The sequence below is a fragment of the Ceratotherium simum genome, chromosome 24, assembly GCF_057802395.1.
Source record: "Ceratotherium simum simum isolate JZ-2026a chromosome 24, ASM5780239v1, whole genome shotgun sequence".
NCBI lineage: Eukaryota > Metazoa > Chordata > Mammalia > Perissodactyla > Rhinocerotidae > Ceratotherium > Ceratotherium simum.
The window spans coordinates 48,304,670-48,330,449 of NC_141923.1; the positions used below are offsets into that span (position 1 = coordinate 48,304,670).

General features: G+C 41.7%; 1 protein-coding gene and 1 long non-coding RNA gene across 2 annotated transcripts in view; one reads left to right on the forward strand and one right to left on the reverse strand.

Moving 5' to 3' along the window:
* The window catches only part of DDHD1 (DDHD domain containing 1), a 107,070-nt gene extending 105,930 nt beyond the window's left edge, over window positions 1–1,140 (forward strand). Inside the window, exon 15 of the transcript XR_015556194.1 lies at window positions 517–1,140. The gene's annotated coding sequence lies outside the window, so the exon portion shown is untranslated. The remainder of the gene's footprint in view (window positions 1–516) is intronic.
* LOC147913952 (uncharacterized) lies at window positions 880–25,780 on the reverse strand. The gene is made up of 4 exons (XR_015556196.1): window positions 25,313–25,780; window positions 3,231–3,371; window positions 2,007–2,119; window positions 880–1,756 (listed from the first exon to the last, which is right to left on the reverse strand). It is a non-coding gene; the product is annotated as an uncharacterized LOC147913952 (long non-coding RNA).

A 25,780-nucleotide genomic window follows, 5' to 3' on the forward strand; every position in this document is an offset into this window, starting at 1 on the left:
GAAGCCAGTATTTTACCCTGCTTGTCTTATACATTCTTGGGTTCTCACCCACAGAGGAGGAGTTACTTAGAGGGGATCAGCAGCCATCTCTGCCACAACCAATCCTCGCTTCTGAGTGGCTTCCACCAGGTTTCACTTGAGGCGCTGTCTTTGCTTACCTTGCAGGGATTTTGCTCAGCTTCCCCGGTAATCATTGTTAAACTGGGAGCGAAATTGGTCAGTTGCACATCTCACCTACTCCTTTCTTTATAAGATAGTAAAATCTGTGGCTTACTTGTAGGTTTTACTCAGCACCATCAGTCCTCTTTTTTGGCCTTTCATTAAATTTACGCAACATAAAGCACTTCTTTGTAGTGTTTAAAAAGATCCCAAGGCTCCATGACCAAATATGTGACTCACTAAGAAATCCTTGCTATAAAAGGCTTTTGATGAGATCTTAGCAGAGCTGAAGCAATCTCTGTCAAATTAGAGATTCCTGTGAGCTCAGGTCATTTTCATACCCTGTTTATCTCATAGGTCTGGTTTAGTTCTCGGAATGTTGCTCTCGTCTCCTATGACTGTATCATCAAAGGCACCTGAGCGTGTGTTGCTGCGGTGGTGTGACACCAGATGCCTCAGAGCTTTAGGAGCTGCATGCTCACCCCTGGAATGTGAAGAGCCTTTGCACCTGAGAAGAGTGACAGTCTGTCACACCTTCTCATTTGATACTGAGTAAAAAGAAACATATTCCCATAGCAAGAGAAATAAGTCTGCTTCTCTTTTTTCACGTTGAGAAAACAAGATCAAATTTAACCATGTGGAGTTTATTTGAATTCTCGGAGAAAGTAGCATTCAAAACCCCGTTTTCAGAATGAGATATTCTGGATTACTGGACAGGTGTTTTGTTTTCTATTTATTATTTCATCCATAGAGATGGTGATTTTGACTTACGGTACGCTTATTGTTTCCATGTCTCTGCATGTTATCCTGGAATGTACTTGTATATACTAACGTAATACACAGAGTATGTGTAATTCTGGCTTGATTTAGAAGCTAAGTCAGTTACTGAGTAACATTTTGCAGCCTTATTCCAGCAAATACTAAATTGACCAAAAAGTTCTGTTTTTGATACCATTAAAATTTTATTCTCTATTTTGTGTACATGCTATGATGATGATTCTTCTGAGTACTGGTCAGATCGTTCAATTTTAATCCAGTTAGGTTCCCAAGAGTTATTTAAACTTAGAATAAGGAGAATGTTTTGGATTAAATCTTCTTTATTTTTACTTTAAAATTAGCCTTTCCTAAAGCCTTTTGTTGTTAGTTCATAGCTTTATTTTCAGCAGTAATTATGCTTATGTTATAATCGATTGTTACTGTATTTTAGAACATAATTACAAAATGTACTGGGTTTCCCAATAACTACTCCTTTATATGTGAAGCAGGCCTTAGGAATCTTACATTTTACTTCTGTTAAACAGCATCTGTCAACCTTTGGGAATTCTCAGACTGAACGTGTTCTGCAGAAGTCCTCAGTGACGTGTCAGCAGTCATCTTCATTCTCCTTTTCTCTCTGTTGTTGCCTCTTTGGGCACTGAAGCATCCTGGTCCTCGTGGCATTTAACATACCGTATCCCATTTGCATTCTCCCGAAGAGTAGACAGAGGAAAGGGAATCAGCAGTGTAGCATCACAGCCAGTTCCACCGTTCAGTCCATTGATGGCACTTGAGCCGCTTAAAGTGGAGTCAGACCAACCTGGAGATTTCACTGTTAGGCCTACAATAGAGGAGAAATGATTGAATTGTTTGTGATTAATTAGGTTGGTTAATACTTCTGTCTTCTCAGCTACTAATGAATAAGGCATTTGGATGATTGAGAAAACTAATTTGAGTGTATGTCTTAAAATTGTTTTTGAATAATCTTTTGTTAGCATGGAAATGGGACCAAAGAAGAAACATGATGTGAAAGAAGAGTCAAGGCAGAACTACAAAGAGGATGCAGCTATCATACACTGGAGATGACTCACCTGTCTGTGTGTTGGGTAGCTGACTTCTGTGGTTATTCACAAGTTGTCTCGAATCCGTATTCTGCTGCCATCCCTGGGCCTTAAGCTCTGCCAGGAATTGGATGGTACTCTGGCTGAATTTGAAACACGTACATTAAATATTTTTATGGTTAGGTATGGGCAATACATATAGTTTCCTCATGTTTTATAATAATTTATCTACATAAAAACCTTTTGCTGTACCTACAAAGAGCAGATTTGACAGAAAGCACTCCTTGAACTCCCTGTTGCCTCTAGGATGGGTCTGGGGAGCCAGTACAATCCACGCTGTCTCCCTGCATTCTCCTTTTGCATGAGTGAAGGGGAAAGGAAGTTGCCAAGGAAATGCAGTATAGAGCAGTGTGTAGAAGTTCGTCTCAGAAGTCTCATTTAGGAAATGTTAGTGCTGTGGTGGGAACATCCTTGGTTATGTACATCCTGTTGCAGTCTTCAGTGGATGTTTGTGATGATTTTCAAAGAATCCTAAAATTTCAGGCTTTGTCCAGATTTTGGAGGTCATATAGTCCAACTCTGTTTTAGTTTCCTGTGAGCATTTAAATAGCATAAAGTTCATGAAGAGTAAAGTGAGCGACAGCCTGTTAGGTTCGGCCCAAAGACTCAGTGAAAGACTAAATACACAACAGCAGAGGAGGGGAGTGAGGAGTCTCTAAGGAAGAGAACCATTAATGACAGTAGGCTTCCAAAGCTGGAAAGGGTGTAGAGATCATCATTTTCCAAAGCATGTTCTGCAAATGGTAACAGATGTTGTCTCAGAAAGTAAGTTTGGGAAATGCCAAATTTAAAAGGTTCCTTTACAGCAGGACTTTGGGAGCCTTTGATACGCTCAGTGCAGTGTTATTCTATCTGGTGCTGGGGTGGGGGCAGTTTTTCCAAATTTAGTTAACCAGACTTATTTTTATTGGAATATACTTAGAGAAATGCTGATCACATTTAATTCCTTCATTTTACAGAGATTGATTCCTTTATTTGTGACAAGTGACTGCTCCCACCCTGTAAAATCACATGGCCAGCCAATGGCAGAGTCAGAATTAGAACCTGCTCCCCTGAGTCCCAGCTGTACCTTATTCCATCCTGCCTGTCTCCTTCCCCTAATCGACAGAGAACTCCTCAAGAGCAGAAACTGCCTCTGCATCTTTTGTGCCTCTTCCCAACACCCCCACCCCCAACCCCAGCCCTCTGTGTAACCTGATGCTGTTCGTTCTGCAGGGTCTTGACAGATGGCTGTAAGCCTGAGTCGCCAGTGGTCGCCTTGTTTCCAGGCCCTCATGCAAGAGTGCCCTGCCAGGCCTGGACACACTTCCTTCCATGTCTCAGATCTTCAAGACCCTGGAGAAAGAAAAGCAAAAGAATGAGAAAATTAAGTAGATTAAGAAAAACACGAAATACCCAGGAAACATGTTATTAGTTTTCCATTCTGGTGACAAATGCAAACTGGGTAGGGAGACAAGTTGCACAATGTTAGATAATGTTTGGTATTCCTTTCATTTCGTGGTGTTTATATGTTGCCCTTTTATCAATTCAGGACAAGTAGATCCCTTCCCAAACTGTTCCAGCATACGTTAACTAATAGAAATTTTAAAATTTTTTTTTTTTTTTTTTTAAAGATTTTATTTATTCATTTTTTCCCCCCAAAGCCCCAGTAGATAGTTGTATGTCGTAGGTTCACATCCTTCTAGTTGCTGTACGCGGGACTCGGCCCCGGGTTGGACGGAGATGCGGTGCCTCGGGGCGCACCCGGGATCCGAACCCGGGCCGCCAGCATCAGAGCGCGCGCACCTAACCGCCAAGCCACGGAGCCGGCCCAGAAATTTTAAAATTTAAATACTATACTTTTGGGCCGGCCCCGTGGCTTAGTGGTTAAGTGCGCGCGCTCCACTGCTGGCGGCTCCGGTTCGTATCCTGGGCACGCACCGATGCACCGCTTCTCCGGCCATGCTGAGGCCGCGTCCCACATGCGGTGGCTGGAAGGATGTGCACCTATGACATGCAACTATCCACTGGCACTTCGGGGAAAAAAAAGAGGATTGGCAGTGGATGTTGGCTCGGGGCCAGTCTTCCTTAGCAAAAGGAGGATTGCCATGGATGTTAGCTTGGGGCTGATCTTCCTCACAAAAAAATAAATAAATAAATAAATACTATACTTTTTGGAGAATAGGAGAAGAGTTTTTGCTGTGTGTGTGTGTGTGTGTGTGTGTTTTCCCCAAGAACAGTCTCTTGGCAGAAAGTTAGCATGAACTCTTCCTCTGCCTTTGTATTTGCGTGTGGAGAGGGAGCTCGGTATTGTCTGTTACCTTATGGTTTTTCATTTATACGTAACGGGGTGCAGTTGCTTCCTCCCCACCCTACAGTTGTCAGGATATGTTGGGATGTTGTTTAGGAAGGTTACATCTGGTCTTCTGTTGGAGCAAGATGAAAAACAGGTGTATTAATACTTCATCTCTAATGCTTTCTCCTGGGTGAGCATCATTCATACCTTTCCTTGGCTGCACCCACACCCATTACCATCTCTGCTTGATCTTTGGAAATATTTGACTCCCTGTGAGTTTTGTGATAGAAAAGTATAACCATTTTCTGGTCCTAAGGCTGTTGTAATAAATCCAAACTCTGCCAGAAAGAGTCTGGGGAGTGTGTGCTTTTTGGTCTTGGGCACGTTTCTCAGAAGCAGCCAGCACCATGACTCTCCTGAGACCCGTGCGCTGCCTCCCCCTCCAGCTGCCGTGGCCTCTGGTCGTGTCCGTGCTCCCTGACACACCAGGAGCTGCCAGTGACTGCAGTCACAACTCTTAAAAGCTGGCCTTTGCCTTTCTCCTTGCCTTTGTTGCCTCTCATTTTCAATAGTTAAGGCAGGTTAATTTTCTTAGAATCTTCTGTTTTACTGCAGCAATGTTCCTGTTTTATCTCTGCCATGATCAGCTTGGATGGCAAAAAACAACTTTCATTTTAGAATTGTCCAGTTTTGATTTTTCTTATTTGGAACTAGTGCGTGCACATTTAGTAATTTCAAGGAAGTAAGAAGTAAATGTTTTCTCCTGGATTGCACTGTTTCTCTAGTGGAATTGATCCATTATCTCATTCACCAGGAGCAAGTAACTGCCCTATAGTAAACTACCTCGAAGAGTAGCCTGTTCTAGGCGTTCTTGGGAACATAAGTCTCCTGATCCTATACAGTTCATGCTAATCTTCCCAAAAAGTTGATGAAGAGGGAAAGGTATTAAAATCTACCTATTCATGAGCCATAGCCACCCACACTACCTCCTACCAGGAGGGTTGGTGGCCACGGTGGCACACTGCTCCCTCAAGAACAGCAGAGGATAAAGTACATGTATGGGGAAAGATTGGCACATTCTGATCTTCTGGAGTATAATCCATTCACAACTTCTCAGTCCAGCGTTCCAGAGGTGACCATAGTTCCCAGGCTAGAAAATTAACCCCAAGAACCCCTGCAGATCGGGACCAACCACTGCTGCATTTCCACTTAACTTCCCATTCCCACATCCTTTGGTTGGTGCCAGAGTGACTGAAAAGTAGGTTTTAGATGTACGTTGTTCTAAGAATCCAGGAATTTCAGTGCTGAACAAAAGTAATTCCCTGAAGTGATATTGACCTTAGGTTGCGAAATAAGTGGCCAGGATGTAGGACTACATGTAGAATTGAAGTGGGACAGTGTGTGGACTGGAGAAAGAAAAGGCAGACATGGGGAAGGAAAGAGACTTGGTGTATGGTCCTGATAGTCTGACAGCTCAGACATTTCAGAAAGGTTCGCCCTGGGCTGTGTGTCTGAGAAAGGGGGATAGGGTGACAGAGCTGATCACAACGTTCCTTCAACTGAAGCCCTTTGATGGCTCCATTTTCATTGGAGGCTCCCCACAACGTAGCCCAACCTGACTCTTCTGCCTGATCTCCCACTGCCTGGCTTCAGCAGTCATATTTCTGTCACAGTAAACTGCGCACCATTTGCCTAAGAATGCGTGCATTTTAGTTATTGTAATGGTTACCTGTTGTTTTTGTCTGCCCCACATCCTATTTCTCCTCCTGTTGGGTCCTCTCCTCCCCATGTCTTTATGAGGTGCCACCCTAGCCCTGCCCACTCCCTTTCATAGGGCTGCCAATCCTATAAAAGTCTTGCAACCTTTGCCACCCCTGGTTATAAATTATGTTCTGCTTTGTATAAGTCCCTGTTAACACAGCTCAGTCATAGCAATGTCTGTACCATGGCCAAATGACGCATACATGACTCAGGTCAGACCATATTTCCCACCCCATGAGCCACAGTGATTAGCCCAGAGATAGGCACATGACCCAAACTAGACCAAGCAGAGGCCTTCCATGGGATTTTATTTGCTAGCCCCAAAATGCAGATAGCCTTACATGGCTATTAAATATAACCTGGTGGCACATGGTGTGATATGAGCGTGGAGCCATCTGTGGCCAAACCCCACCCTTCCTCCTGCAGCATGGATTATGTCCATGTGCTACAGGGGAGAAGGAAGCGCACACACGAGCAGGGCCAAGAGCTGGAGAGCTGAAGTGAATGCCACCCCCAGATTTCCCAGGTATACTTTCCTTTTATTTGCTTAAGCTATTTTGAGATGGGTTTCTGTCTCTTGGATCTAGAAGAGTTCAAATTAATTATCATTCAACCAAAAATAACCTCCACAGCCCTGATGGAAATTCTGTCTTTGAGGAAAATGTCTTGTGAATTTTTGTTTCCTCAATCCTCTAGTTGAAATTAATAAGTGCTTGTGAGCCCCCTGTCATAGTCCATTCAGACTGCTATAGCAAAAGTACCATAAACTGGGCAGCTTATAAACAATGTTTCTCACAGTTCTGGAGGCTGGGAAGTCTAAGATCATGGCACCAGTAGATTTGGTGTCCTGTGTGGGTCCGCTTCCTCATTGACTGCCATCTTCTCACTGCAACCTCACATGGCAGAAGGGACAAGGAAGTTCTCTGGGATCTCATTTGATAAGGGCACTAATCCCATTCATGAGGGCTTCACCTTCATGATCTAATCCCTCCCAAATGTCCCACCTCCAAATACCATCACATTGAGCATTAGGTCTCAACATATGCATTTGGGGGAGGCATATTCAGTCCATAGCACCCCTATTAACAGTATGTACCTCGATACTTGCACTGGTTTCATTTTGCTTAATTTGGGGTTTGATTACATAGCTCTCCCACTTGTTCGCAAGCTCGTTAAAGTTAGGGGGCGTACCTTAATCATCATTGGGCCCTCCACGGGGCATGGCGTCATAGGTGCTTAAATTTATTGAGCTGTATCTAGACTGGTAATATGTACCAGGCTCTATTCTAAGTGCTAGGAATAACTATGAATTAAGAAATATAAAAATTCTTGCTTTTATGAAGTTTACATTCTAGTAGGAAAATTATGTGATCAAAATTCGTGGGAATTGCTGAACTGGGAGAAGCCTGGAGAGAAGGCGAATCCTATCTGGAGCCAAGAGGCTCGGACATAAGCAGCTTTGCTTTTTCCACAACCAAAGCAAGCAACGTGGATAGCTCTTAGCATGTGGCGGAAGAGTGGGAAGTGTGTCGGGATGAACTTGAAAGCAGAGCTTGGGTGTACTATTTTAAAAGACGGATCATTGCATTAACCTGTGCCCGACGAAAATGCCTAGCTAGGTTCCTCATTACAGCACGCCCAGCCCGTGCCCCGCGGTGACTCAGCGGCCGTTTCCTGCAGAGCCCAGGAAGTGTGTCCTTCTTGCCGTGTGCTGCTCCCTGAAACCTGACAGTGCGTGTGCACATCTCTCCACCTTTGTGCTTGCTGTCCCCTCACCCTGGAATGTGTTCTATTTTTTTCCCATTTACTGAACTTTTACTTACTTTGAAGTCAGTAATCACTGCATTTATGATCGGGGAGGAAAAACTCCCAGTGCTTTCCCAATTCCAGCTGCAGACTGTTTCTTCTCTATACCAGACAGTAACTTATGGTTTACTCTCTCTGCAACGGAAACATAATGGAAGGGAAAACAAGCAAAGGAGGAAAGATGGGGTTCATGGGAAATGGTAGTTGGTCAATTAGTTTGCTTTTAGTGAGAGACACTATAACATTTTGTTGTTGTGTTTTGCTTATAGAGAAGGGAATGTATTCCAAATTTCAAATAAATAGCTATTAACTTTGGGACCGCAACGTGTTTGGAGGCTAAGGATCACCAGTTTGTAGATATATATAAATGTGCCTCAAGGTCAGTCCTGACACAGAACTTTCGCCTCTGACAATTGACTGACCATGAGTTGTACTAAAGATGACTTCTGTAGGGAAAGGATACCAAGCACAGCAAAGGGGAAGGACTAGTCTGGGGGAGAACTGCTCACAAAGGTAGTGACATGGAAAGTTACCCAGGCGATGGGAACAACTGGGGCATCGTTTGGGAGCTGAGCTGCTGCCTCTTAGTAACGCCACAGTGGAGAACTGGGAATTTTCCTCAGCTAGGTCTGTGGTTGTAAAGATTTGCTACCACCACCTGTTTCAAAGGTGTCTCTGCTCATTTTTTCTCCTCTCAACTGTAAAAAGATTTAAGGGTACTTCTATATATATAGGGGTGGAAGCTGACTAGCTTGCCAAATTTATTAAATCCTCAATCCTGTGGCTTTTATTGAACCATTGTTACCGTTTACCCGGCACTGTTCTAGATGCTTTACGCGTATTCCTTCACTTAATGTTCACTATACACCCGTGAGGTAAATGCCGTTGTTAGCCCTTAGTGTTCAATAAGGAAACCAAGACGCAGGTTTAGGTAACCAGACCCTGGTCACACAGCCACAGGATGAGGCGGAGCCGTGGTGTGTGAGTGCTTAACCCTGTGCTCTGCTCCTCTGCCAGCGTGCGTAATGTATGGGGAGTCATTCTAGATGGGCTCGGACCAGGCTCCACATAAATACCTGTAGGTAGAGGCCTGAGAATTGTAATTCAGTCACGATTCCAGCTTACTCCTCTGCTTGTGGTCTCAATTGCTGGTAAAAATAACCACAGTGCTTGCAGGTGGAATAGAAATGAGCGTATTTCACAAGAAGAAAAAACCAAGGTGAACACATCCTCCTTTGCCTCCTTCAGGGCTGTGAACAGAACGGCTGATGTCTTGACAAGTGAGCTGCCCAATGAGTATAATCTTACCTGTATTCCTTTCAGTACATATGGCAACTAAATATTCTTACCCAGGAATAAAATAGTCCTGGGAATGGTCAATCCACATTTCCTAGGTTTAAGAAGGCTTAAAATATCCTGTATTGTAATCTGTTATAATCATCCTAGAACCACATTGTTAATGGTATGAAGTCTTTTCCAGAATTCAGACCCTGAAATCTTTCAGAGAATTCTCTAAAATAATTATTTGTGTGTGTGTGTGTGTGTCTATGTATATATAAAGGCACTCAGGTCCTCAGCTGTACAAAGGTCCCTAAGGAATCCATAAATTTTATTTTATTTATTTATTTATTTATTTTTTGTGAGGGAGATCAGCCCTGAGCTAACATCCATGCCAATCCTCCTGTTTTTTTTGCTGAGGAAGACTGGCCCTGAGCTAACATCCATGCCGATCTTCCTCCATTTTATGTGGGACACCACCACAGCATGGCCTGACAAGCGGTGTGTAGGTGCGAGCCTGGGATCTGAACCCGGGCCGCCAGCACCAGAGCTCGAGCACTTAACCACTACGCCACAGGGCCGGCCCCTGGAATCCATAAATTTTAAATGAAAAATTCTCATCGGAAGGAACTAGAATTCCCGTTGGTTTAAATTATGTTTTACATTTCTCTGAGAGTCTTGTCAGACCCAGATTTCCACTTATCTGAGATTTGTTGAGTCCTGTAACTACAGAATTTAGTAATACTTAAGGCAAATTTCAAACTTGGGAGCACAGTCAGGTTTGTAAAAAGTATTCCTCATATGACTTGGTTGAAACAAATTCTATTAATATAGGGAGAATCATGAAATTTGTATGTCATTTTCCTAGACTTGAAAATGCTGTCCTAACTTTATATGCCGTATGCCTAGTTTACGGTAACAATTTCCCTTTGCTGCCCATTTTGTCTCACCTTTCATTAATTTCTCGTGTCTAAATAGTTAATTATAGCCTAAAGTGTTGCCAGTACAGTGGGAGTAAAAGGCAAGTGATATATGACACCATCACACCATTGTCAGTCTCTGTTCGGAGAGATCTAATTTCGTGATCTTGGCAACACTCTCAGTGCTCAACAAACCAGTGAGATCATTGAATTAAACAGCTATCCTATTCACAGCTCATCTTTATACTTTGACTAGCTAGATTTTACAACCTGATCTCTGCCTTGATACTGAAATATTTCATCAACCATATGCCTTTAACGTCATTGCTTTAAACTTGCCCCATGTTTTTGCTTTTAGCCTCTGTCCTACTTTCTGGTATGTCACTAAACAGGCAGAGCATTCAGTAAACTGTGTGCTATTCAGATTCTTGCATAACAGTCTCGTTTAGAACACACTAGTCTTTTTGTTACGGAGGGACGAGTAAAGACTGTTCTCATTTATGTGGTGGCGAAAACCTCAGACGTCACCTGCGTCTGTATATCATACTACTATGCATTTTTTACAAGATTTTTGGCTTTGAGGAGAAAAGTGTTGACAAAACACAATGATGAAAACAATATTTGTTTTGGAAATGTAATCCAAAAACAGACTCAGATGTATGTCAACACATACATCTAAGTAGTTCAGTAACTAATGCAGGCGCCTTCTCAGCTGTCCCCATTTAACAGAACTAGAGCGATGGTAGGAAGTGCCCAGGTTGCTGTGAATAATCAACTGTTGATCAAGTCTTGGCTGACCTTTTGTAAGTGGCCATTTATCAAAGGCGGCATTAAAGATAGCTTTTTTTTTTTTTTTAAATTATTTATTTATTTATTTTTCCCCCAAAGCCCCAGTAGATAGTTGTATGTCATAGTTGCACATCCTTCTAGTTGCTGTATGTGGGACGCGGCCTCAGCATGGCTGGAGAAGTGGTGCGTCGGTGCGCGCCCGGGATCCGAACCCGGGCCGCCAGCATCGGAGCGAGAGCACTTAACCGCTAAGCCACGGGGCCGGCCCCTAAAGATAGCTTTTAAATTCACTAGACATTTATTTAAAGACTTAAGATCCTCCAGTTGGAATGCCAGTGTGCCCAGGTATGTAACTCAATATTGGCAATAGAACGTTCTCGCAGAAGACCTTTGCCTTCTTTTTTTTTTTTTTCTGAGGAAGATCAGCCCTGAGCTAACATCTGCCAATCCTGCTCTTTTTGCTGAGGAAGACAGGCCCTGAGCTAACATCTGTGCCCATCTTCCTTCACTTTATATGGGACACCGCCACAGCATGGCCTGACAAGTGGTGCGTCGGTGCGCGCCCAGGGTCCGAGCCCAGGCTGCCAGCAGCGGAGCGCGCGCACTCAACGGCTACACGACGGGCCGGCCCCAAGACCTTTGCCTTCTGTGGTCAGTTCACCAGTTGCACTTCCTGTTTGCACCTCTGTTCCAGGGCTTCCTGAGCACAGGTCAGTAGAGAACTTATTTACCACTGCAGTATGTCTGAAAACTATAGTCCAAAACCCTTGGGCAGACAAATGCTATTGATCCCAATGTCACATTCAGAAAGTCAGTGACCCATGTACCATATTCAGCAAATCCCCAGGCAAGATGAAACTTGCTAAAAAACCAAAAAGGGAAAATCTGGGAAGTAGGCCAAGATCCTAGGTGTCATTGTACAGCATTTAAGCCAACTCTGGTTTCAGAATTCTTTTGAGATTGTGACTTCATGATTGCAATGCATTCCACAGTGCTTGGCCACAGGTCATCACGCAAGAAATACACTGTAGGAGCCGGCCCCGTGGCCCAAGCGGGTAAGTGCTCAAGCTCCGCTGCAGCCGCCCAGGGTTCGCCGGTTCGGATCCCGGCCGCACACGGACACACCACTTGGCAAGCCATGCTGTGGCGGCGTCCCACATAAAGTGGAGGAAGATGGGCACGGATGTTAGCCCAGGGCCAGTCTTCCTCAGCAAAAAGAGGAGGATTGGCAGAAGTTAGCACAGGGCTGATCTCCTCACAAAAAAAAAGGAAGAAATACACTGTAAAATTGTGCTTGGATATTGTTAGCTTTTTGCAATAGGAGAATTTAATCCTTGGTAGAAAAGTTTGTTTTGTTTTTGAATTTGCGTAGAATCTACTAGTGAGGCCTTACCAAATAGAAGATAGAAACTGGATTAGGACTTTCTCTCAAATATAATCTTGGGCTAATCCCTTATCTTCTACCTTCCCTGCCTGTTTCCAAAAATGCTGTGAAGAATTAATAAGAAAACATTTTATTTAAGACAACATTGTTATAAGCACAAGGAAGACACGAGTCAAAAGATATAGACAAGAAATGTTAAGCCTCTGATAATAAGCTTTAACAAGTAATAGTATCCCTAATCAATCTATTAATGTGATGCAATCTCAATAAAAATGCAACAGAATTTTTTCTTAAGCCAAACTATTTCTCAAAGTCATATAGAAAAAATAAAAATAGACAGGAATTGCCTTAGGGAAAAGAAGAGCCAGAAGGGTAATGAGACTGACTGTAGAGTAAAACATAGTGTAAAGCCACTGCGTAATAGTGTAGGGAGAGACGAGAGACCAATGCCCAGAAATCCATCAGACAGACAAATAGTATATGGTGAATTTGGCATTTCAAATCATTCAGTGAGAAGAATCTAAAAGTACAAGATGCCGCTTTTCACCTCTGACATTGACAAAGTTCAAAAAGCTTGATATGCTGTGTTGGTCAGGGTACTAGGAAACAGGAACTCGCAGATGATGCTAGTGGAGACATGAATGGGTATAACTCCTTTCGAAGACAGTTTGGCAATAGCTATCAGAATTGAAAATGCCCATACCGTTTAACTCAGCAATTTGCTTCTACAAATTTGTCCTTCAAATATTATACATGCAAAATGACTTATATATAAAGTAATTCATTGTAGAATTGTTGGTGATAGCTAAAGATTAGAAGCAGTGTAAATGTCTGTTGATTGGAATTGGTTAAATAAATGCTGGTACCTCCATAAAGTGGAATGATGTGCAGCTTAAAGATAAAAAAAAATTAGGGCCGGCCCCGTGGATTAGCGGTTAAGTGCGCGGGCTCCGCTGCTGGCGGCCCGGGTTCGGATCCCGGGTGTGCACCGACGCACCACTTCTCCGGCCATACTGAGACCACGTCCCACATACAGCAACTAGAAGGATGTGCAGCTATGACATACAACTATGTACTGGGGCTTTGGGGGGAAAATAAATAAATAAAACTATAAAGATAAAAAAAAATTAAAGGTATCCTGTATGCACAGGTATGGAACAAATCCCCAAGCTCTCTGGTCAAGTGAAAACCAAACTGTAGAACAGTGTGTATAGAATGTAGAGTATATAGAATGTATACTGTGGGGGGAGGGAAGTATAAAATACCTCTGGAAGATAAGAAACTAGTCCTAGTGTTAATGAAGCAAAGTGGGTCCGCTTCTTGGTGAGCTGAAATCAAAGCCTTCAGCAGAAGTAGTTGTCACACAAAGTGAGATTTATTTGCAGCAAATAACCAGACCACAGGGAATCATTTCCAAAGCAGCGGCTCTCTGAGCAAGGGAAAGCAGAGGCCTTTTCTTAATATGGGGAATGCATATTCAAAAAGGAAGTTTCATCATCACATGTAGAGGTGAGTATTCGCTCACGCAGGTGCACACGCTTCCACATACGTCACATGTTATGGGACTAAGGCCTGAGCTGCTCCTGGGGCAGAGATCTTAACATTAAAATGAAGCAAAGGTGACTCTTGGGTACTTCTCCACCCGTCTGCACAGGCGTCACTTGTGCGTGGGGTTTGGACAGGTTCAGGGTGGTTGGTGGTTGAATCTCGTAACATAACTAAAGGAGAAGCAGTTAGATGCTTCCGAAACCTCTTTTGAGTTACTAGGGGCAGTTATTCAGTGACAATAGTGGTTTCCCCCAAAAAAGAGAATTAGATAACTGAGGGACACGGGAGTAGGAGGGAGACTCACTTTTAGCTGTAGAGTCTTTTGTGCCTTTTGAATTTTTAATTGTATGCATGAGTCACCTGTGTGAAAGTGAGTTTTTTTTAAGAAACAACGAACAATACAACACCAATAGCAGAAATAAAATAATATGAAGAATAATCTCAGATAAATTTACATACCATAGTGTCTAAATAGCGTGGAATGTAAATGTTCCTTATTCTTTTCAGAGTATGGAGCAATATAAATATGATTATTATCCCAGAGGCAGACATTGGGAGATTGTAGAATGCAGGAAATAGAAATGTCTTACCCAGACATTTAGAGGAATAAAGGATCAGCATCTTTAAAAGTAGGATGATCTGACTATCTGTCCCAGTATTTTGAAAGATATACTTCAGTAACTGACATGTTGACCCAGACATGGCTTTAAGTCAACCTAATGACCTAAATAACTTTTAAAGTCATAACACTAGCCCATGAATCCTAGCCTTTGAGTGGCGCAAACATTTTAGGAATAGTATTTAAATATGTTCAACAGGATTTAGGTGGAGCACTTCCTCACAGACCTAGGAACTCCCTTCTGAGTTTGTTGTTTGGTTTTACCTTTGAATTGTTTCTTGTTTCTTTTATGGAGTGAATAATGTTAGGCAAGGGGAAAAATGTAACCCAGATGGCTATGAAATCTGGTCCTTTCTGTGATGGAGAAGAAGCAAATTATGTAAGACCAAAACTGTAGCCACTTCTGCCTTCTAAAGACAATGGAATAATAATTTCCAGCCAGTGGGGAAATATTTGCTCCCTACTTCTCACAGAGGCAAAGGAAAGCCTGTGCCAGCACTTCTTGCAGGCTCAAGGGTCACCTTCCCTTAGGTGAGCCATAGTTTTCAAAACACGATAATGGGTTTGGGGATATGCAAAGGCAGGCCTGGAAAAGACCAAAAGAGTTCTGCATATAAGGAGAACTGAGCTGATGAGTAGAGAACCCTAGAGCCCCAGTAATTTAAGGTAGGAAGATGTGAAAAGGGTCTCGAAGGGAAAGGGAAACCGAGCAAAACTTCCATCAAGTTTGCTCTATACACAGCTGCCTTGTATGAGGGATAACTTAAGGGGGGAATGAAGGGGAAAGAGCTGATATTCCTCACCTGGGACAGAGCAGTGCAGAACAGTAACAGAACATGGTGAGGCAGAACAGTTGATAAATGAAATTAATTCTCCAAATCCTGAGGGGATTGGAAAATGCATAAATTACTCAGATTTCCCTGAGGAGGGACCCAAGAGCTCAAGCTAATTTCCTTTGAATTTCAAAGGAAAAGGTAATCTAGCTGACGTCTGGTTAAACCTGCGTCCGCTGCAGACCTGCACAGTGAGATTGTGACGTGGGCAACACGTTGTGTGTCAGCAGCTTGAAGAGGCGCGAGGGGAGTGCCGGCACTCGCCCCTCTCCTCTGAGAGTGAGCTGGCGGACGTGTAAGCTGCCCAGTCTCCAACACCTGCTCAGGAAACCAGACTTCTGAAGACTTCGGATTTCTCCTGAGATTCTTTAAAGACTCACTTCCTCCAAAGAACTTTGTAAATTCTCTCTCCAAAGAACTTCCTATTTACTCATAAAAATCTTTCCATGTTTTCTTCTAGTACTTTCATGAATTAATTTGTTTACATTTAAATCTGTTGCTCTATCTCAAATTTACTTTGGTATATAGAGTGAAGTATTTTTTTTCACATGGTCACTCAGGTAACTGTCCGACCACTTTTTATTGAATAATCAATCCTTTCTCTATTTAATTAAAATGCCAGGGCCGGCCCATGGCTTGGCGGTTAGGTGCCCGCGCTCCATTGTTGGTGGCCCGGGTTCAGATTTTGGGTGTGGGCTGACGCACCGCTTCTCCGGCCATGCTGAGGCCGCGTCCCACATACAGCAACTAGGAGGATGTGCAGCTATGACATACAGCTATCTACTGGGGCTTTGGGGGGGAAATAAATAAATACATAAAATTTTTACAAAAAAAAATAATTAAAATGCCAGTTTTATCATGCTAAAATTCTTCATGTATAGGTCTATTTCTGGATTCTGAAATCAATTTCCATTGACTTCGTTCACAAAGCACACTGTTTAGATGCAGTTTTATAATGTTACAGTATTGTTTAAAAAGAGACAACGGGCCCAAAATAGAGTCCCTTGCGCTAAGCCCCTTGTCAGCAAACCAAGACTTAATACCTAACCTAATTGCAATTTCAGCCTGTCCCAGGAATGTGACCTTTAACTAGTCAATCTGGAATTCCCTGGTCCACCGGGGGTGGGGGGGGGATCATCACAATAGATCCTGCCTTCCCCTAAGGAAGGTGCCCGTGCCTGGCACAACCCACTCCTCTCCCTGCCCCACAGCCTCTGCCTGGGAAAGCCTTCCATTGTGGACAGCTCATCAGAGTTCCTTTCTCTTAGCTAGGTAGGACACTAGAAGCTAAAAGCCAATTCGATTTTTAAATTCACTCAGTTGAATTTTGTTTTTTAACACTATCTTGTAGGGCTGGTTTTCCCTCATTATTCTGTCTTTTTTTCAGGTAAAATTCTTGGCTATTACTTTGAGAGTTTTTTTGTTTTCCAATAAGAACTTTAAAATCCGTTTTTCGGGCCAGCCCAGTGCTGTAGCAGTTAGTGCGCGCGCTCTGCTGCAACGGCCCGGGTTTGCAGGTTCAGATCCCAGTGCTCACCGATGCACCGCTTGTGAGGCCATGCTGTGGTGGCATCCCATATAAAGTGAAGGAAGATGGGCATGGATGTTAGCCCAGGGCCAGTCTTCCTCAGCAAAAAGAGCAGGATTGGCAGATGTTAGCTCAGGGCTGATCTTCCTCACAAAAAAAAAGAAAATCGGTTTTTCTACTTCTAAAAAATTTCTCTTGGTGTTTTCATTGAGATTATGTTAAGTTTCTAGATTAGTTGGAAGGAAGCAGACATCTTTACTGACATTGAGGCCTCCTATCCAAAAGAAGGATATGCTTTTCCACTCAAGTTTTGTTGTGTGTCCCTTATAGTTTTTGAAAGTTTTCTTTGTATGGATTGTGAACATTTCTTAATTTTATCCTGAAGTATTTTATCCTTTTTGTGACCATTATATATGGCCTCTTTTACCCATTGTTTTCTCAGTGGTTGTTATTTGTATATGTTAGGCTGACCCGTATGAAATTGCCATTTCTGTAAGTCAAAAAAGGTTAGTTCAATATTGGCAATTTCTTTTTTGTGTGTGTGTGTGTGAGGAAGATCAGCCCTGAGCTAACATCCATGCTAATCCTCCTCTTTTTGCTGAGGAAGACCGGCTCTGAGCTAACATCTATTGCCAATCCTCCTCCTTTTTTTTCCCCAAAGCCCCAGTAGATAGTTGTATGTCATAGTTGCACATCCTTCTAGTTGCTGTATGTGGGACGCAGCCTCAGCATGGCCGGACAAGCGGTGCGTCGGTGCGCGCCCAGGATCTGAACCCGGGCCGCCAGTAGCAGAGCGCGCGCACTTAAGCGCTAAGCCTTGAGGCCGGCCCCAAGTATTGGCAATTTCACATAGTGTCCCTAATAGGAAGGCTAATCATTTTCTTATATTTACTTTGTTCATAATTACCTTAGTGAATTCTCATGATATTTGTCATACTTTTTCAGGTGCTTTTCTTGAGTTTTTCAGGTGTGTAATTATACCATCTATAAACAATGATTAATCTTAACTCTATCTTTACAATCCAATTTTTATATCTCTTATTTATTTCTGTTGTCTAATTGTGTAGGCTATTACCTCCAGAATGGTGATAGTTGGTTATAATGGTGAGGGTAGACATCCTAGTATTTCCCTATACAGCATAGGCTTTCTGCTTATATCATATATGTGTGATATAACATGATCATATAAGCATTTTAATCAAGAATGGTTGAGATTTTCAGCATTTTTGGAGATGATCATATGATTTTTCTCTTTTTAAACACTAATATGGTGAATTATGTAGATATGTTTCCTAAGATGGAGTCATCTTTGCATTTCTTATATGAATCTTACTTTATTAAAGTGTGCCACTCTTTTTTTTAAATGAAATACATTTGACATATTATGTTGGTTTCAGGTATACAACATCGCGATTCAACATTTGTATACGTCACACAATGGTCACCACAATAGGTCTAGTTACCCTCTGTCACCATACAAAGTTAATACAGGATTATTGGCTGTAGTCTCCATGCTGTACATTACATCCCAGTGTCTTGTTTATCTTATAACTGGAAGCTTGTACCTCTTGATCCCCTTCACCTTGTTTCACCCATTCCCCCCCAACCCCCCTCCCCTCTGGCATCCGCCAGTCTGTTCTCTGTATCTGTGAGTCTGTTTCTGTTTTGTTTTGTTAGTTCATTTGTTTTCTTTTTAGATTCCATGTGTAAGTGAAATCATACAGTATTTGTCTTTCTCTGTCTGGCTTATTTCACTTAGCATAATATCGCTAGGTCCATCCATGTTGTCACAAATGAGAGGATTTCATTCTTTTCTGTGGCTGAGTAGTATTCCATGGTATATACATATCACATCTTCTTGATCCGTTCGTCTGTTGATGGGCACTTAAATTGTTTCCATATCTTGGCTATTGTCAGTAATGCTGCAGTGAACCTAGGGATGCATATATCTTTTTGAGGTACATATATCTATTCTTTTTATATGATATTGACTCTGTTTGCCAATATACTTTTTGGAGTCTGCACGTTGATATTCATAAGTACTTTTGGTCTGTGGTTTATGTTTTGTGTTACTTTTCTCAAGTTTTGGGATCATTTGTAGCCTGGCTTCATCATGAGGGTCTGGAGGGTCTAGAACATTTGGTGTCATCTCTTACTTAAAAGTTGGTAGAATTTACTAGTAAAATCATCTGTGATTAGGGCATTATTTATTTATTTTGGCTAGGGAGGTTGACAACTTTTCACATTTCTCTCATAGTAATTGCTATGTTTTGATTATCTATCTCTTCTGGGGACGACATTGGTAATTAATGTTTTACTAGAAAATCATCCATTTTGTGCATTTAAAAATTTTTTATTTGCATAGAGCTGAACAAAATAAGATTTTAGAAGTCTTTTAATTGCCCCTATGTCTGTGGTTATTAATCCATTTCCATTTCCTATTTTTAGTATTTGTGCTTTCTCCACTAAAAACAATTAATCATTAATTTCATTGGTTTTTTCAATTTATTTATTAGTACTATCATTTTTCTGTTTTCTAATTCCTTAATATCTACTTTTATCTTTATGCATTCCTTCTTTTTGCTGTATTTGGTATAATAATGCCAGTTCATGCCTAATGTAGTATTTTGGAAATTATTTATATACATAAAAATTAATATGCCTTTTTTAATTGAGGTAACATATATAAATTTCAGGTGTACATCATTATATTTCGATTTCTGTGTAGACTACATCATGTTCACCACACAATGACTAATTATAATATGCCATTTCTATTGCCCCCCATATGAAGAATTTTAAAAAGAAAGAGAATTAAATTTTAGTGAGGAGAAAAGGAATGAAGTCTTTAATTCTTTTTCTTTCTTTTAGGTAAATATAAATTTAACTGTCTTGTGGTTTTTGATTTTGGAATTGTTGACAATTCATTTTTCCTAAGTAACAAACCTAATATGACAATAGGAGTAAAAAAAGATGCTGTTTTTATTGACTTTCTTTAAAATGGCCTTCCTCTGCTCCCTTATCTCTTAATAAATTACTATACAGTGGGTCAAGCTATAATATGAAGATCAAGGAAAAATACATCCCCAGTTTCTCTCCCTGCCACAAAGTTCCTTTATCTGTTAATTTAATTGTTTAGATACCTAGCAAGTATTCCTTGTTGGTGTGTGGTTTTGATATTATGAGCCAGTTAGTTCCATTCCTTTTAGTTCACTTCAATTCAACAGTCCTTTACTGTGTGCCTGCAACTGTCCCGGATGCTGGAAAGAAAACCCCTGAAACCAACCTCTCCTCCCTCACCCCAAGGAGCTCACAGCCTGTTCTGTTGGTACAGATTGCTCTTCTAACCTCCATCAGAGTTTGCAGAAATATGTGTCACAAGACAGGACAGGGAGAAGAGAAGATGGCTTCACCCAGATCATTTGCCATAACTGCAAAAACAAGGAACAAAAGTTGAGCTGGTTAATATGCATGCTCAGTAGTCGGAAGGATCCTGACTGCAATATTACTTGTAGCAACGCTCATGAGCCTGAATGAAGCTCTTGTTTGACTCTCTAAATCCTGCCAGTATTGAATCCCCAGATTGTATTTCCCTGGAAAAAGCTTTGGTCCTGCATGCTCTGCCAAGGAGAGTTGAAGGTGAGGAGGCCTCCATTTCCCCACAGCTTCTCTCAGTTCTTGACGGCAGCAGATCCTGGGAGTGCTAGAACCAGTTTACACACAAGCTAGCGAAAGAGTTTAATTACCTTCCAAGATTTTGATTTCTTGCAAATGCAAAATACCCTCAATTATTTCAATTCTTACATTCCACATAGAAGTTGGAAGGAATATGCATGTATAAGATATGTTTATTATTTCTTACTTGAAATAGTTAATTCAAAATAATCAGCATTATCCTCAGGGACACTCTGATGGTGGAAGTGGCCTTACATTTAACGTGAAATTGCTAGGAAAGCACAGGCTTTTGGGCCTATTACTCATTTGAACACATTAGAAACCAGAAGGCAAAGCAAGAATGTGGTAGTATACAATAGTATACCTTTGGAATATTTCAGTAAATTTGGATCTTGTATTTCTTCTACAATGAAAAAGGTAAGCATCCATAGTCTCTGGAATAACTAGTCAGTCAGTTTATAAACACTGTTGGGGAAGAAGATATCTGCACCCAATGAATAATGGCCCCCAAGAGGAAAGTGTTTGCTAGTTGGAGCTCAGGAAATGGTCCCTCTGGGTTCATTCTACTAGTGATAGAAATTAGTGTCCCAACAACACTCATTTCTCACCCTTATCCCATCTGGGAAGTCTCAGCTCTCACTTTCTCTCACTTTTTGTAATATACACACAGAGCCTAGTTCTTGTGTGGGGGACATTGTTTTACTTTTAAGGCTATTTTGCATCTTTATACCATTATATTTTTATGAAGTTGTCTCCGTGGTAACATAATTTAAAAGAATCGTAGAATATCTTCCTCATGGTTTTTGAAAGTTAAATTTCTCCTGTTCCTCCTGTAATGATTCATCAACTTCCTGGTCACCCTTCTACTATTTTAATTTGTCCGTGTCTGCCTTAAAATGTAACATTTTGAACAGGGAAATATACTCTAGTTGTAGTTAACAAGAGCAGAAGAATTAAGTGGGTCTCTGACCTTCTTTGTCCGGCCCACTGGAGCCCTCTGGCAGCCAGGCCACTTTATTGACACCCATTACATCGCAGTGGACTAAAATTCCTACGTCTTTTTCACGTGAATTGCCAAGCATCCAGGTGTTCTCAGTTGATTTTTGGATCCTGAGCTCAGATAAATTGTACTTGTGAAAGTTCTTGATTGTAAATAACAGAAACCACCTACAGTTCCTTAAGCAAAAATGGAATGTATTGGATGGGTGTCTTGTAGCTCCTGGAATCAAAAAAGGTGTGGATGTATCAGATGGGACCCAAGGGAGGCAAGGTCCAGATGAGTTGTCACCTCAGTAACAGGCTACTCAGGATGTGCCACTTGCCAGCAGGTCACTCACCGCCCCAAGATTGGCATCACCACCACTGGATACCTAACAGCCCCGTGCGGGTTCTGCTGTCAGTGGACATGCACCCTGCCCTTCCAGGCTCACTGCCCCTGCAGAGCCACCCTGAAGTGTCTGTAATTGACCTGAGCCTTGTTGTCACTCCCTCAGGACATAGTCCAAGGTGGCAGCATTTGGTTGGCTGTGCTTAGGTCTTGTCTTTGCTTATGTCCCAGGGCAATAGCTGCCCTTTGGCTTCCATAGTGGAGGAAGGGCTGCTTCCCTATTATTATCTTAGGATTCCCCCCAAATTAGAAAAGCTTTTGGATGTTGGGCAACCCAAATTATAAATATCTACTATGTGTAAATTTTCACTTTATTGATTTGGGTTCATCACTTGAGAATAATATCTTTCAAGTAATGATTCTGTCATCCAGTTAGTTATCATTCCCAGGTTTCTGCAGCTACAGACTTTCTAAGCTAGTCTTTTGTGTTTCTCCAGACTCAGTCAAAGGATTGCACACAATAGTGTCAGGAGTGAGCATTGTGACCAGGCTTCCCTCTGGTTTGAGGACCACACATTAATCTTCAGAAAATGGATGTCCAACCAGCTATCGTTATCCTAGTTGCTAATCACACATCTCCATCCTGCCACTTAAATAACAGATATTAAGAAAGATTTTATTGAATGCCTTGCAAACATCTAGATACACTGGATCTCCACCAGTACCCTTATCTACCGTCAACCTACAAAAACAGAAACCAGTTTAAGGGGCAAAGCTTTTATTTGGGATCAAAGAAGGGGAGCACAAAAACCCAAATAGTGTCCCGATTACAGAAGAGGGGCTCAGGGTTTTTATGGGAAAAAGGGAGATGAAGTGAGTTGTATTAAAGAAGAGTTCATTGGTGCTAGATGAGGTAAGGCTAGACATGTATTTCATAGATTCGCTTGAGATTCGGTCATCAGGCAAAAGGCTAGACTTGTACTTCATTGATTGGTCAGCAATCCGGTTTCCATCAGTTCTTTTTTCTTTTTTTTTAATAATTTTATTTATTTATTTATTTTTCCCCCCAAAGCCCCAGTAGATAGTTGTATGTCATAGCTGCACATCCTTCTAGTTGCTGTATGTGGGACGCGGAGCACGGCCGAAGAAGCGGTGCGTCGGTGCACGCCCAGGATCCGAACCCAGGCTGCCAGCAGCGGAGCGCACGCACTTAACCGAAAAGCCATGGGGCCGGCCCTTCCATCAGTTCTTTTTTTTTTTTTTTTTAAATAATTTTATTTATTTTTCCCCCAAAGCCCCAGTAGATAGTTGTATGTCATAGTTGCACATCCTTCTAGTTGCTGTATGTGGGACGCAGCCTCAGCATGGCCAGAGAAGCAGCGCGTTGGTGTGGGCCCAGGATCCAAACCCGGGCCGCCAGCAGCGGGGCACACGCACTCAACCACTAAGCCACGGGGCCAGCCCCCCTTCCATCAGTTCTTAACAGACAGGATATCCCTGTCTTTACTGACTTCTTGGACTGTTGTTTCATATAGTCCAGCTTGGAAGATAAAGAAAACAAGACCTGTAAGGCAATTCCTCTGCCATGGCTGCTCTGGCTCTGTTTTAATATGGCTCCACTCCTGTCATCTTTCACACTACCAATCTATTAAACCTATCAATTTTGTTGACATGTTCTGTGCAGTAGCCACCAAAGATATGAAGATAATAAGGGCAGACAACAAGGATTTAAAATGTAAATTTTCTCTTCTTCATGTCCCAAAGATAATGGGAATTAAAAAGTAAACTATTGAACTTCGGGAAATAAATATTACCTTCACAGTATTATTTTTTCTAATTACATTTTTTTTAATTTACTTTTTACTATTCTCAACAGACAACATATAATTAAAGAAAAAAATCTGTTTCCTATCTCACTGGAGACAATTGTGTTTAAGGGGAATCTTCATTATCACATGAGGGAAGTGAGGTCTAGAGCAGTTTGCTCTCACATGGCTTAGAGAGCTATTCTTGCAATTTTTCTGTAAGTTTGAAATTATTTAATATAAAAATTACCTTTAGCATTTAAAAAACAAGAGGCTATCAGAGACATCCAGGTAAAAAAGGATACGGTAATGGCCAATGAAATGAACACAGTTTTTTAAAATAGTAAGACAAATATTTACCTAGAGAAATCAAACAAGGGGAGGGTCTTCACCAAATGCTGTGAATTCCAATAACTAATTGCTAAATAAGGCTCTTGAGCCATCCACATTCATATTCTTGAATCCCAGTTTAAATGATTAATCCCGATTGTTAAATAATCCTAAACACCAAAGTATTCCTCCCTCCACCCCCAAGAGGAGGACACAACCTCCAACTGTGTGAAAGAAAGCTGGTTCAGGATATTTTAACAAAACTTCAGAAAAGCAGAGCCTAAATATTCTAATACTGCATATTGCCTAGTTGACGTCTATCTCCTTCATTCCTTGCCATCACCTCAGGTCTCAGAAAAGTGGAAAGACACAAGATTTCTAGTCCTAAAACTGTGGTATAGAGAAGAAAACAAACTGGAACCCACTGGTTTCAGATAATTATAGAGGAAAAAGAATCCTGATTCAAAGCAAACAGAAAGTAGGAAATCTAGATAGAATGTGAGCAGAATGAGAAAAAATGCAAAGCTATTTTACAAATGACGAGATTTTCACATAATTGATGTATATGGGGTGACTTCTGGTTCAAAACTGATTCATTTTGAACTAAAGAGGCCTGACTTATGGCCTGTCAAGCTTACATTGTACATCTGCTTTAGCCATTAAGGAACACACTCTCTTAAGAATGCACACTTCCCCTCCTACGCCCTACTGGTAACACCCCCGCCCCACCCCGCCCCATATTAGTCCCTTCCCCAGGACAACAGAGTCCTGTTGACCTGCTAATTTGCAACTGAATAACTGTGAAACTTTGATAACTATGTATCCTGGGCATGTTTAATGTATGTTCTTTGTTCTAAAAAGGTGTAAGACTGACTGAAAACCATGCTTCTCCAAAACACTCTCTTCCTTTGTGGAAAATGCCTTCCTGGGTTATAATCCTTACTCTGGCTCAAGTACAACTCCCCTTTTCTCTCCTACCTATAGAATAGTTATTGGTTATTTTGTGCCAACACAAATATACTTGCTTTTTTAACAATTCAAAGAAAGGAAAAGAGCATAAACTTGATAGATAAAGGGCCCAACTTAGAATAACCCTAGAAACAAGCGAATTGCCTACAAGTGCTTTATACCACAAAACAACATTTTAAGAACATGAGTTAAATAAAACATGAGCTCAAATATCCTGTAATAAAAAAATTAAAAAGCAGAATTAGTTGAAAGAAAATGAGGACAAAATAACATAATTATGAAACAAAATAAAAACAGCAAGGAACAGAGCAGAAAGAGCTAAAACTTGAGTTACTAATATGGGGCAAAGGTTTGAAGTAATCACAGTAAACACAGCTTAAAAAAAAAAAAACCAAGAGATTAAAGTAAGTAGAAAAGAGGTAGTGTTACCTAGCTCCAAGGGACAGATGACCCACAAGTGGGTCCTTTTGCCCGGAGCCGCCCTCACCAATAGAACAAGACGGCTGGGAATAGCAGAGCAGAAATAGTATTCGTTGATCAATGAGTGGAGGAGGCAGGGCTCTGGAGGAGGCAGGGCTCATGCTCTAAACCACCTTGTCCCCGAAGGGAAGGTGGGCAGGGCTTTTATGGGGTGTGAAGGGAGAGGGGTCTCCACATCATCGCTCGGGCGGCGACATTTGGGGCACGTGCAGATCTTCCCTTTTTTTTTTTTTTTTTTGTATAATTTTTTATTTATTTATTTTTCCCCCAAAGCCCCAGTAGATAGTTGTATGTCACAGCTGCACATCGTTCTAGTTGCTGTATGTGGGACGTGGCCTCAGCATGGCCGGAGAAGTGGTGCGTCGGTGCGCGCCCGGGATCCGAACCCGGGCCGCCAGCAGCGGAGCGCACGCACTT